Source organism: Pogona vitticeps, chromosome 4, assembly GCF_051106095.1.
Source record: "Pogona vitticeps strain Pit_001003342236 chromosome 4, PviZW2.1, whole genome shotgun sequence".
Lineage (NCBI taxonomy): Eukaryota > Metazoa > Chordata > Lepidosauria > Squamata > Agamidae > Pogona > Pogona vitticeps.
The window spans coordinates 182608371-182622770 of NC_135786.1; the positions used below are offsets into that span (position 1 = coordinate 182608371).

The following is a 14400-nucleotide window of genomic DNA, read 5'->3' on the forward strand; positions in this document are numbered from 1 at the left end:
GTGCGCGCGCGCGCGGGGCCGTGGATCTCGGCTGGGGAGGCGCCTGGGGCGAGCGACCTCCCTCGGTCTTTCTCCGACGGTGCCTCTGCAGTGGTTCCCCGGCGGGCGACGCGCGGGGCCGCCGAGTCGGGGGGGGGGGGGACGAAAGAGTCACATTGGATCACGGAGGGGCGGCTGCGGCGAGGAAGGCGGGGAAACTCTCACCAAGTCCGTCTCTAGTCAAAGTTGGCGGGGAGAGGGAGGCGGCCAGACCGGCGAAGCGCGGGGGCTCCCGGAACGGGATTCGGCCTCAGCTCGCCTCCCCAGCGCATCTGGAGAACGGGTCACCCAGGGGAAACTGCGGCCCAGGTATCCCCAAGAAATGGGCCAGCCTTCTCCTGCCTCTTTGCCGCCACGTGCCGGTATTTCGCGAGGAGAGCGCCGCCGCCTTAGCGCGGCCAACCCGTCTGGGGAAAAGGGGGGGGCTTGCCTTGCGCTCCCGGCAGCAGCGCCCCACCTCGCGCGCGCTTCCTGCGCCCCCCCCCCCACCCCGCCTTCCCTTTCTCCTTGGCCTCTCCGCTGCCTCCTAGTTTTGCACTTTCCATCCCGAGCGAGTGGGTGGCTGGAGGGATCGCGCGGCTAACCCGTGGCCCCCTCCTGACTTTCCATCCTGCCCTCGCCGCTCCCCCCCCCCGGAACCCGTCCAAGGGCAGCTGGCGCCTGCCTGCCTCGGCTCAGTTCTGCGGACACGACGGGCCTTTCGCTTTTCTTCCATGGTTGTAGCTGTTCGGGGCTGACCTGCCTTGGTGACGGCACTGTTTTCTTTGGTGGGGAGGGACTGCAATGAGGGGAACGAGCGTGCGGGGGGGGGGAGTTTTTATTTTATTGCAAAGAAACGGAAACTTTTTAAAACTTCTGCGAGGAGACAGCGGTGACACCTGCGGCTGGAGGCTGAGATCTGAGGGAGGGGGAGCGAATGCCTTCATCCCCCATCCCGTTTGCAACTCTGGTTTCCTGCAGCCCTTTCGTGGGGGCCAGCAAGGGGCACCGAATTTCCCTGCTCACCTGCGTGGCTGCTCCCTTTTTGCTGCAGATTCTTGGCGTGGGGCTCTTCGTTCCCAGCCTCTGGCTTTGGTCTCTCGCCCAGTCTCCCCCCCTCCCTCTCCTCCTCCTCCTCCTCCTCCTCCGTGGGTTCTTGCCTGTTCCTTCCCTCTCCTCTCCTCTCCCTCCCGACTTTGCCTCGCTCCAGCTCGTGGCTTCTGCAATGCGGTGGGTGTGGTTATATAGTAAATTGTAGATCTGGACCTCTGCAGTGGAAGCGCTGTCTCCTCCTTTCCCCCCCCCCTCTCCCCTCTCCCTTTGCATTTCCTATTTCAAGGTCCCCTTATGTCTTCGTGCCTCTCAGCAGCAGCAGCGGAGTGAAGTCGAAAGTTGGGAGAGAAGAGACACTCCTGTGGGCTTCAACAGGGAGATCGAGGGAAACAGCTGGTATTAATCAGACCTATAGGATGGGGTGCGGTGGAAAACGGAGGGAGGCCGAGGAGAGTCGGGCCAGCGTGGAAGCCGGGAAACGGTGCAGGGAGGACTGGCTTTAAATCGCGCAGTCTGTTAGAAGTGGCACTTTCTTGTTTTTTGCGTGCTAATTTTAAAGAATGACTCAGTGGGTTGGTTGATAAGAGTTTATTTGACCGCAAAGGCAATTAACTTCAGTGATTCTGCCTAGCGTGATTAAGATACACGAAGTGTTTATTTTGTCTCTTGTATGACAGTGTAAACGGAACAACTAGTGATGAAGCTCTTGCAAAAAGGAAAACTTTTTTTTAGGTTTTGAGAGGATAGGGTTCTGTTGTAAAACCTAAGAATTTTTTTTTTAAAAAAATAGTTCTATACCATATTCTGGCAACATAGTTGCAGAAGAACTTGTGTCTGAAAAAATCTATAGTTTAGAAATTTTGCTGAGTGGAAGGGGTTTGCGTTTCTTAATGTTTTTTTAAACTTTAAATGCTTGCTGTCCTTTTCATAACTTGATTGCTTGAAGAATGTTATATTCAGTTTTTCATAATACTGTACAGTTTAAAAAGGAGTGCAGAAATAATACAAGTATGATGGATGATGCAGCCTGCTTTACACAATTTTACAAAAAGATTTGTTTAGAAATGAGTTGGGTATGAATGATGTGTGACTTCTCTCTGAGCAAGCAAGTGGAAGGTTTAATGTTAGTTTCCTTATTTATTCTTCTGTTATATTAATGGATAATTTTTATGGTTAAAAATACAAGTTGTTACCTTATACTTTACTTTGAAAGTCTCAACTATTACTGACTGCTAGCCATACAACCCCCTGTTTATTAACATCTCTTTAAATTCTTTGTAATGTTTTGGAGCAGTCTTGTGCATATTTGCTGAAAAGTCAGGCCCACTGAGCTGAAAGGAATTTATTCCTAGATGAGCATATAAAAGATTTGAGATTTAATTGTGACCTTCAAAAGCTCACCAAACAGAACTTGAAGCTCCAGAGTAGAATTAAAATTTGTGCATAATAATACAGAGGCCTGTTATCCTGATTAGAATTAAAAGCAACTTGTTAGGAGCATATTTTGCTGATCATGGTAATCAGCAGAAGTTGTAATCTAGTGCAGCTCTTATGATGGTAATAACAATTGCAGGTGGGTAGAAGCAGAATATCACATTGCAAAAACATTTTGCCATAATTTTAGCTCCTTCGATAATTACTTGATATAACTTTGCCTAGGTTTGTTTGAAAATCAACACTTCATCGTAGAAAGTGATAACTTGTAAAATGGCCTTTTAATGCATGAAATGTTTGCCATATGTAAGGCAACCTGTGGGGTTCTTAGTTGCTGCTGTGCGCTGATGTTGTGAGGGAAGAGGGTGGAGGCCTCAGAAACAACTAGAATTGTTGCAGTGATGCCCTGGGTGCTTCTCTGGACATGACATCACTTTGGCTCAAGGAAATTAAGGGTGGGGCAGTGAGACAGACTGTCTGAAACATCTCATAATACATAATGCACATTCAGTAATTGAGACTGTTGATGCGTTGGCTATTCATTTGTAAGAAGGATGAGTAAGGATGGACATGCATTTGTCTGCATATATTTTGCGTGTACAATAATATGTGATATAGGTTAACTGATTTAGTATGTTGTTTGTGCCCTCTCTTTTTTTTAACATCCACCAGTAATTAACATTAGGACATTTTCATTGTTTGAGAAAGGTTTTGAATAATCATTCAGTCTGCACATGAAAGCACTACTTGGTATTAGTATACATGTAATGTCCTTATATTCATTTAATAGGACTCACTTCTGTAGTACATTGTCCTTTCAAGAAATATTGATAGGAACAGTTTTATAAGAAACTTGCACACAAAGTGGGACAGACAGAGGAGGCCCCAGGTGGAGCAAAGTTCTTTATACGATTCTTGTATACGATTGCAGAAGCATAGTAAACAAGAACTGCTGACATGGAATGAAATCAGTGTATGGAAGTATTGTCAAAGTATTGAGTTTCTGTGTATATATGAATGTGCATGCGTGTCTGTCTGTGTGGCTGGGCACTCATCATTTTAAGGCTGTCTTCATACAGAGTGTCCATTCTGTATATGTTGCAAACTTCATTGCATCTTGGTAACGTTTTATCTCTATGCCCTAAAACACTTTTCTAGGTTTAATTATGGGGCAGAAATATTTTGACCTGCTTGTTTTTTGTTAATTGTATACAAGTGAAACAAAATGCTATGTAACTGCATATCTATCTATATTTTTCACAAACCAGAGACAAACACATAAGTATGTACGTATGTCACTTCATGGTATTGATATTATAGTAGTATTAGTGGATTGCTAATGATACTAAAACTACTGTATAAAAACAGCAAGAAGAGTATCATGGGAGACTGAAAGTAAAAAAATTCCCACTGCAATTAAGCTTCTCAACTAATAATTGTTTCTCCAATCCAAGGCTAGTTTTCAGTAGTTAAATAGAATCCTTAATCATGGCTGTAATTTTAACTCACGTTTGGGTTTGTTTGTTTGGGCCATTTGAGAAAATATGTATTAACAGTTCTGTATTTTTACTATAATTTTTGGTTAAATATGCAGTCTGGTTTGTCAAATTTGTAATGAAAAGAGTCTGAGCTGTTTCCCTGCCTTCACACTTACAAATGAACAACAACAACAAACTAGTCTTAACGGTTATACTATACCTTTATATATTTTTTAAAGATCTAAAAGTTAAAAAGGTGAAGAATCTTTTGTGAGACATATTTGTGCATAATTTGTGGACATATTGCAATCATACAGTATTGCTTCGTTTATTTGAGGATAATGATAGAAGATATGTAGTGGTACAAGCAGTTGTTTTTCAACACCCTTGAGTTCTGGAAGAAGAAACAAGGTAAAGGCCATATGAAAAGGTAAACACAGTGATTCATCTGTACAACTTTGGTAAAGGAAGTTATAAGGTGTATTGTTCTAATCCCTGCTACTGCTAACGGTTGTCACTATGACCATATGGAGAGAGAGGCCCCCAGAGAAATGTAATGCATTAGATTTCTGAGAAGTTGAAATTGGATAATCTTTGGAGAAACTATCATATCTGTGTGAAAATTTCACCTCATTAGAGATACCTTTAGCATAATTAGTTGGTTTTTCTTTTCTCATAACTTTTCACCTGTACCAAGAAACTGTGGCTGCAGTTTATCCTGCACCATCCAGATTTACTGTGACAAAAGTGCTTATAATAAAATATATGTGATTAATTGACATCTGTTCAGATGCTCAAGTTTTAACAGTGAGTGCATGGGATTATATTTTTTGTTACAGCTTAAAGTAGCTATGCTACAGAAATATGGTGAAATCTCTTGGTTAACTACCCACTGTGATACCATGCACAAAATGCCAAGAAAATCTGGTACATGTGCCACCTGGAGAGAAAACTGCTTCTTAGCAAGTGGTTTCTCTTAGGTCTTCCTGTGGACAGTAAAACCAAGCATATTCCAAGTAAGGCCATTTAAGTTGTCGGACTAGACAATGTGTGAAGAAGAAGAAGTACTGTATGTGTAGAAGTATGACTTGGGGAAGTCACTCCTTGTTTCTCATTGCTGTTGAAGCTGTAGTTGGATGTGAAAAAGAATTTTGTTGCAGACCTTATCCAAGCTCTGAGCCTCCCTGCTGAGGGAACCCACATTGGCTCCATCTCTGTTGTCCTTCTATAATTGCCAGTAGACAATTATTCTGTTATTCTCTAAGGGCTTTGGTATGTAGGGTGGACTGTTATTGAAAGAGTTTTTAATTGGTTGTGGGCTGTCCATTGATTCTGTTGTTTTAAACTGTGTTTAAATTGATTTGCTTTTCTATTATGGTTAAAGTTGTTGGTTTTTTTAAAAAAATCTTGAGTACCCTTTGTGTGGAAAGGTAACATGGATATTTTAGGAAGTTCTCAGCTGTGTAGAGTCTGCAGACTTAGACAGTATTCATTGCCTCTCTTTGCTCAGGTGGATATCATTTGGGGACTCATTGCCATCTTCTGGAGATGGCCCGTAGAAAGAGTTAAGCAAGGGGTTAGCCGAAGTCCTGGTGGAAAGGACGAGTTGGGTGCACATGGGAAACCACTGAGAGATCATTGAGGTCATCTTGCTCAAAGGACGTACAAAAACTAGACCTGCTTTGGCCCTGTGTGGGCTGCCATTAATGCATGCTGGATTTTTCTGCTAATCCAGTAATGCTTGGATACTTTAACTACTACTTTGCACACTTACCTGTGTGTAAGCCATAATGAGTGCAGTGGGATCAGGGTGGAATTGATTTAAATCATGATTTAAATTTTTTAAAAATGGACATTTTTAGAAGTATAAATGGAAAAATAAGTTTTAAAATTTAAATCAGTATTTTAAATAGTAAATTAAATCAATCTGATTTTTAAAAAATCATTTATTTTTATCCACCTTGAGTGGGATTATTTTCACAGAAATAAATACATTAATGCACAACACTGCATTTTTAAGTATATTTACTAGCAGTTTCAGCAAGAATGAGTTCACTTGTATTTCTGACTGGACCTGTGTTGTATTACATAAAGCTACTCTGGTAAGGAAGGGCATGTGTGTCTAAAGCTATCTCTTGTCTATGATTATAATCAGTGAGACTGAGGTGTAGCTGCTTATGAATGCTTTTTGCAGACAGTTTTGTTTTCTTATGCATGAAAGACCTGCCATGATTAGACTGAAGGAAGGGCAGCATTTCTAGTTGTGGTAGCATTTTAAAAAAAATCAAAAATCTATTTACATTTACATCTTTGTGCCATTTATCTTCACTATTCATTTTTATATTGAAACATTTTCAAACACTTTGTAGATATTTCACAGAACTTGTATTCTCCCTTTTTATGCTGTGTTGTTCTACCTGAATATTGCAAAATCCTTTGCAAACTGAAATATAAGTACTGAAACTTTGTTTAGAAGTGAGCAAGGTTGATTTGCGAATGACCTTCTTTCCAAATGCTGTGTAGATGCTAAATGTTAAAACAGTATGAAAAAAACTATATCTGTAAGATGGATAATGTGTGATACTCTGTTTTGTCAGAAATGATCACCAGTTGTTTGCACACTAGCAGAGGAAGTGTGACTTTATTTTAGCTTTAGGGCTGAAAGCTAAGACCTTGAGAGTGGGGTAGGAATTGTCCCACTTCATCAAACGTAACAGCATGATTCAGGACATTATGCTAAAAGTGGGGGAAAACATATCAATTTTGGGATTGAGTAGTGTGAAACACTGTTTAAAAAAATAGGATTCTTCCAAACAGTTTAGTGTCTCTGCAGCCCTTGAAGAGAGCTAAACAACTTCTAGGTATAAGCATGGCTTAGAGAACCAACTCATTGCAGAGGCCAAAGCTTCCTAGCTTAAGAACGCTGCCTCCTTAGTCCTTCATCCAAGAAATGTACCCTGCCCTGGTTTTTACCACTTTTTCGAACAGGGATTTCCAGCTGTTGCCAGTCAGTCCAGTATCATTATCTCACCTGGTCTCTGTCAATTCCTCTCCCATCCCCCCATTTCTGAAACCTTGCAGATATCTTCAGACTTTGGTAACAAATCTAGTATATCCTCTGCTCTCCCATAGTCTTTCACAACTACTGGGGAAAGTAGTGTGTGGTAGTAGGGGGAGAGAAGGCAAGGCTCTGGCTGTTGTTATAACATCTCAAAATTGCCAGGGTAGACTTGTAGTACCATTCAGGCCATGCTGAACACTTCAGGTGCTGCATTGTAGCTGTACTTTGCTCTCTTTCTACACTGCTACTAAAAAATAGCTTAGGTTTTCTTTTGTTTTGGTGCTGTACGACAAGATTTTGCCAGTATTTATAATCTCAGACATTGTACCATGGAATCATTTTTTAAAAATGTGTAGAAAAGTTAATTTGGTTGCTAAATGGAAAGCAGCGTTCTTTTTATGTTCTGCTGTGAGTAGTTTTTCAGGAGAAAGAGAAGGACACTTTAGCTTATACAGTTTGATTTATCTATATAGGAATAGCACAGTTCAGTGTTGTGTGAGTGGTTTTGAAAAGGAAATAATAAGTACAAGGGACCCTCATTCTTACAAAAGTGATTTTCATCCAAGAAATCTGTAAAATTTTGAAGCACCAGTAAGATAGAAGACTCCAACAGTAGCAGATAAGTAGATCCTATTTTCTCATTGCTGTTTTTTCTAAGTCTTTTTTTTAGCATTGTTTCAGCAGAGATAGAAGCTGTTACCCATCTGTTTGAGGATCTCTTTTTAAACAACATATGTAATTGTCTCTATGGCTCTGTGTCATGTATGGGTTTGAGTTTACCAAACCCAAATCTTACTTCTTCTTATTGCCTGCACAATAAAATCTCTGTTAATTCATTTTGTTCTGTCTTCTAAAAACTCTTTCATTTCTCCATTAATCCAAGGAAGATAAGAATTGTGCTTGTCTATCTTTTCTCTTTATCTTGAAGTTTCCTGAAACCCCCCACTCAAATACATCAACAGTCTAAGCCCTCTCTTTCTTTAATGTTACACTGTTCTGTTACATAGTTATCCGTTCAGATATGGACTGTTTTTGTCCAGGGTGGATATGATTTAAATCAAATTGATTTAAATAACAATTTAATTTTTAATGGATTTTTTGACAATTTAAATAAAGAATTGATTTTTAAAAAATTAATTTGTATTTAAATTGTGATGTAAAACAGTTTGATGTTTTACCCACTCTGTTTTTGTCATTGCCTTGCCCAACAAAGAATCAATACTTGGTGGTAAAATTTTGTCTGTGGAAGCAGCTGAGATATGATTTGAGGCAATCCAAAAAGAAGTAACATAACACTGGCCAAGGCTTAACTTATTTGAAATATATAGAGTCAGCTTGTTCATTATGAAGTTATGAATTTGAAAGAAGGGGTTGATTTATCATGTTTTTAATGGAAGAATGTATAATTGTGCTTAGTTTTATGAAATTGCAATTGCATGTATTTATTTTATATTTTTTCTGGTCTTGCTGGTCTTTGGCTGTAATAAAGTTATCCATTCATCCAATCCAAAAAGAAGCCAGAAAATGGATTACTAGAATATGAGCAGCTTGCAGTTTTGTAGGTCATGGGGAATAGTAAGTCCTTTTGAAATTATAGTTCTGCTGTTGAATACATAGAGGTTGTCATGCATAAAACCGTTCAAATATAGTACATTCTAGTACCTGCATCAAAGAGGTTTACCGTAAAAATAGAACGTAAACAAAGGGGGAGAGGAGAATAGAAGAGCAGTTCATAAAGTAACCACTCAAGGTCATTCACCTATGCAAGCCAGGAATCAGAATTATTTTCTGCGATTCCCAACGCTGAATTTCATGTGCAAAGGTGCTTTATTATAGTTATATTATTTGCAGTAAAGTATAAAATACACAGTACAAATACCAAAATATCATTGAACAATTTTATTGTTGTTGTTTTTTTTACATTGTCTATCCCTGGACTTTAAGGGATTACCCTAATCTGTTCTTCTATAGAATATTTTTTTCCAAACTGAAAAAGTCCCTTTTCAATCTCCAGAGGGGAAAAATGAGAAAACCTTGGTGGGGGTCAAAGACCTCTAGGGGCATGGACCCACCTCAAAACATGGGAATATATGCTGGCATATTTCTCCCTAGTTTGGAAGAAAAACCTATGAGCTAAAGGGATTCTGGGAAGATGCATCTGGGGTCATGAGGGATGCATGCAGTCCAGTGATCACATGTTGTCCACCCTGACAACATGGTTTCTAGCTGTATGTTTGAAATGTTTGCTTTTGCATTTTTATTTATATATTTATAAATATGCACAAATATTTCACTGAAGTGTCTACTGTAGGTTTTATTATGTCTTTTCTGTTGTCTAGGAGTGTGTTTAAAAGGATAAACTCAGCCAGTCTGAGATTTCAGTTGCTACATGTTCTATACAATATCTACGTTAAGATTCAGAAATGTATATTTCATATTACACATATACTGTTATTTTAAATGGACATATTTTTATTCCTATATCTCTCTAGAATAGATTTTTAAAACTACCAATAAAGGGATTGTACAAAGGGCAGAATGTCTTCCATGAATAGAAATGTTGGGTGGAGTGTGGGAGAAGAAAACAAAAATGTTGAGAGTAAAATTAAGAATTGAATTAGTGTTATCAGAAGGGACAGAGTATCATAAAGAAATGTATTTTTTATCCAAACCAGGCAAATAGGATGGGAAGCTTTACCAGCAAAGAGCTACCTTGTGGAGTATGGGCAGTCTCCCTAGGGATGTAGAAAAAATCTCATCACTTGAATCATTTACAAGTTGATGAGACAGAGTATTCAGCGGTACAATAGAGGATTCCAGTTTGCAGAGTTGGGGGATGGACAAGATGACCTAATTTTCTCCCTTCCAGTTTTATGATTTATTAAAGAGTTTTACAGTCTCCTTGCTAGTGGCTGACTAAATGGAATTTGAAGCATGGCAATTATAAAAGCCCTTTAGTTTGGTGCCAGTACATGGCTGTTTCTGGTCACTTTGCTTGTGGCAGCAGTGTAAACTATGAAGATAATTCTCTCCACTGCATCAAACTAAATACATAAGTCCTGCAAACTGGGGTTTCCACTTCGTTTGAAGCTTATACAATACAGTTCAGTTTCTGTACTCGGGTCAATAAATGCAATTTGTTGAAAAAGTTTAAAATAAAGCACAGCTAGTTTGATAAAAAACGATGATGAGTCACAACTTAATTAAGGAACAGTGATTCGTGTCAAAAGATTTAAGTGGTTAAACAGAGTGCTGCAATAATTTGTAAAGCTTTTTTTTTTTTTAAGGTCACAACATTTGAAGCTATCTATTTGTTGATTATGTTTCTGTCCCACTTTCATCCACTGCACCTTATACCCTCACAACAATTCTCTCAAGTAGGATTGAAAATGTGACTGGCCCAAGGTCGCCCAGGGTTTTATGGCTAAGAGAACTCTGAACCCAGGTCTCCCAAGGCTGACAATCTAACCCCTATAATTTGGTGGTTCTCATGAGCTAAAAGAGCCATGAACATCTGATTGAATTATTTACAGTGGTTTTTACTGTACTATTTTTACTGGCTAGAAATATGATATAAAAGGAGTGCTAGTGGGGTGGACAACTTGAAAACATCCAGATTTTGTTCGCTTCTACTGATTATTTTCGAAATTCTCTCTCATTTGTTTTCTTCCCTTTGGAAATACTTCTTCTCAATGGCTTCTTGTTGGCTTTTAGCCCCAACAAATCCTTTGTGGTTTATACTAGTAGAGTGAAAATTGTCTTGAAACTTTGGAACTGGGGTGAACGTAGACCCTTAATTGTCTTCTGCCACTTAATGAAGCTCCATTTCTAACCTGCATTGTATGCTCTGGCCCTAGGTGATCACAAAAATGTTGCAGACCAAGAGAGGGAGTCAAGCTTCACATTCCAGCCAGTCAGCTTTGTTTCTAAGCTGGAATTTTTGCTTGCTCTGATGGATCAGCAGAGATAAGATAACTTAACAAGACTAGATTAGTTTCTCCACTTTTTTTGAATTTGAGTTGATCATCACAAGCAAACTTAAAAAGTACTGTGTTATCACTTCATATGACAGAGTCCAAACCCAGCAAGCAAAAACAAGTAGTGCTTGGATGTCAGTAGCATTCTTACTCTAAAAATAGTGCTGAAGTTATGCTGTCAGACTATATCACTGCATGTTTAAACTGACTTCTGCTTTGTACGATAAGCATATTGAAAATACTCAGGACAAATAATAATAAAGAAATACTGTAAAGAAATATTTAGGGTCTTGTCCGCATCTGAGAAACGGAATAAGAAGTATTGAGTTGTCAATGTTGAGTGCACCTTATAACTGCAGAGGAAGCATTTCCCTTTTGACCTCACTGACATCATGTACAATACACTGTTATGATTGCAGAGTTTGGGCCTAAATTTGTTGGCTGAGATCCAGTGGTAAATTGCAGCTGGAGTAGGCTAGTAGAATAGGTGAGGATTTGGTAAGCCAACTCCTCTATAAGTTCCATTGATCTATGTGGGCCTACTCTAGTTGTGATTTACTACTGGATTTCAGCCATTGTTAGTCTAAAATACTGTTGAAATGTTGAATCACTATAACTTACAAAAGTGTTAATTTACTAATTCTGCGCTGATTCAATGAGTTCATACTGATTTACTGTAGCTGGGACTAACTGTTGGATTTAAGTCAGAGCAAAGTATTCACCTGTGTATAAATCAGGAATTAAATATCAAAATAATGTAAGAATAATAGTAAAAAAGGGGGATTTGTATACATGCAGACACAAAAAATGAATTAGGGGAACAGCTGTAAATTATAAAGAAAAAAGGTAGCACTAAAAAACATAACTTTGTAATATGTAGCAATGTTTGCAGTATATAAAAGGCTACAACAGTAATTTAATTTATAATACTGCAACATTATACAGTGGATTAGTACAACTTTATGAATATTACGTTATTTTTGTAAGGTGTGAACAAAATCATAACAGTATGTACTTCATTGATGTTTAGAACAGCATATAGTTAATAAGCAGTGACAGGACCTTTAGACGGATTTGTTTTTCAGATCTTTCTTCAGAATAATACTTCACAAATGGCACAGGGGGTTTAACCTTTGCTGGGTGTATACCTGTCCCTCTAAAAGATTTTGTAAACATTTGTGTAGTGAAAATTCTCTGGAACAACAAATTGAACCTCCACTCTAGAATCCTCCACAAGGCAACATCAACAGCCAGTGGTTGGAAACTACATAATGCTGATGAAATCCTGATGCTCAGCTCCACTTGCACAGTGGTGATGATGTCATGAACAGGAAGAGATTGCTATTGACCAAGGGCTTCTGTTGGCTGTTTTGGGGTGCAGGTGCTGCATTGTATACAAGTTGTGTACACTCTGAAATTGCAATTAATCTGTGGCAGGTTGCCTTTGAGTATCAGTGATTTGCCTTTTATGATGACATCATCTGCATTGTGCATGTGAAGCTCTGGAAAAAGATTTCAGGACTGGAATGAAACAGACTGTTTTGACTGGATCTATGCTTTAAAAAAATAACATAGTATTTATAAAGCTGTGTTGACCCATTGTATAAAGATACACTGTTGGAAATTGTTTTTTGAGAGCCAGTGTATTTTAGTGGATAGACTGGGACTTAGTAAATCTGGGTTTAAATCTGTAGAAAGGCACTGGGGAATGGCAATGGTAAAATCACTTTTCAAATATATTACATATCATGAAAACCCTATTAGGATGCTACTTGATGCACAAAACAGTGACAAATTGTATTTACTGTATAGATTGTAAGGATCCTTATTTATTTTACTATAGTTGTAGATTTGCGGATATGCTACATGTAGCAGCCCTGCTTTGAATTTAGCATAAGATTAAAGCCAATCTCATATGTTGGTTCTGACATGATGGTGACAGCCTGAAACCTCATGATTTCTATCTTGTGGCATTGGTGTACTTACAAGATTGTTGCATCAAAAATCAAAACTGGTGGCACAAAAAATGTCAGACACCTGGACCCCCACTTTTTAGCTTTATGCCAACATTTCCCAACAGTCTAATGCAAAGACGTCAAAAATATGAGGCTATATAATTTATGTGTGTAACAAAGGCTCTCATTTTACTTGGAGCAATTCCCTTGTACTATCAAATGCATTGTAAATTCACATTTACTTCAGGGGAGCTGCTGTTGCCATTGTTGCAAGATAGAATAAAAGGTTAATGAAAGTAGCATGGGTAACACAGCCTGCTATCCTATCACATTGCTGAGCACAAAATGCTATTTTCACTATTTTCAGTCCAGAAAGGTGCCTGGAACAGGTAACATTCATGTTTTGTAATGTCCCGTGTTCAACAGATTAGTTCAGAAGTGGGAATAAGTCTTGGGTGTTATCTCCTAATTTCAGATGGAGCTACAAAGAAGCCGCCACCAACGGTTTGAATTTCTCGCCTTATTCCCTTGCCTTTTTTTGGTTGTTACTCGATGCTCTGGCCACAAGTCGAAGCAAATTTTTGCGGCCAGAGTTGGTTGTAACTCGAAATGGTCATAAGCAGGGACGTTCGTAAGTTGAGGCACCACTGTATATTAGCTGGAGAAGTGATATCAGTATTAGCTGATGTAAATAAAACCTCCTGAAATTAAATCCTAGAGTTCGGAATTAGCTGGGCATAACAATGATATGAATAATGTAAGTGACTAGTAATATAGTTACTTTTTCTTGGTTTAACAAGTAATATTTAGTTATTACACTGGGGTGGGCTAAAATGCTTGAGGGTGGTTTTTCCCCCCAAATTTTAGGCCATTTTATTTTGCAGGAACATCTTAGTAATTTCACTCGCAACAACAGTTAAAAAATAAAGTTTATAAAAAGAGCTTTGCCAAAAGCTGTGCAATAGCTTATTTTTTAAAAAAACAAGACTGCTAAATCCATACTGCTGACACCAGATGAATCTTTTCAGACCTTAAATATAGTATTACTCAACTGGCCTGCATGGATCGTCATCAGGAATCTGAATTTTGTGGAGAACATTCCACAGAGAAGGACTGGGGGGTACAGATATACAGTATGGGAAAATAAGAGTGTTATGATTACAGGATATGATTACAGGAGCTTGTGAATGAATGTCAGCAGTAATAGTAAAAGTTTATAATTTTAAAATGTAATGGAACATTTTCATGAGCTATCCAGTCTGTGTAAAGCGGTATTATGCTAAATGAACCAGTGGTCTGACTCAATATGAAGCAGCTTTCAACCTGGGATTTGAATATTTTTAAATATGTATGTGTTTGAGATTTATGCATATACATATATGTGTGTGAATATACATACGTGTATGAGATATATATGGCTATGG

At 38.8% G+C, this 14400-nt stretch overlaps 1 protein-coding gene across 50 annotated transcripts in view; it reads left to right on the forward strand.

The window, feature by feature from the left end:
* EPB41L3 (erythrocyte membrane protein band 4.1 like 3) overlaps nt 1–14400 on the forward strand; it is a 188543-nt gene that overhangs the window by 48254 nt on the left and 125889 nt on the right. For 11 of the 50 annotated variants that reach the window (XM_072999600.2, XM_078391568.1, XM_078391564.1 and 8 more), the window contains exon 1: nt 1261–1467. The exons of 37 other annotated variants lie outside the window; for them this stretch is intronic. The gene's annotated coding sequence lies outside the window, so the exon portion shown is untranslated. Of the gene's footprint in view, nt 1–208; nt 349–1260; nt 1468–14400 lie in introns of those variants that run through there. 2 more of the 50 variants (XM_020794487.3, XM_078391549.1) reach the window with 1 other exon arrangement.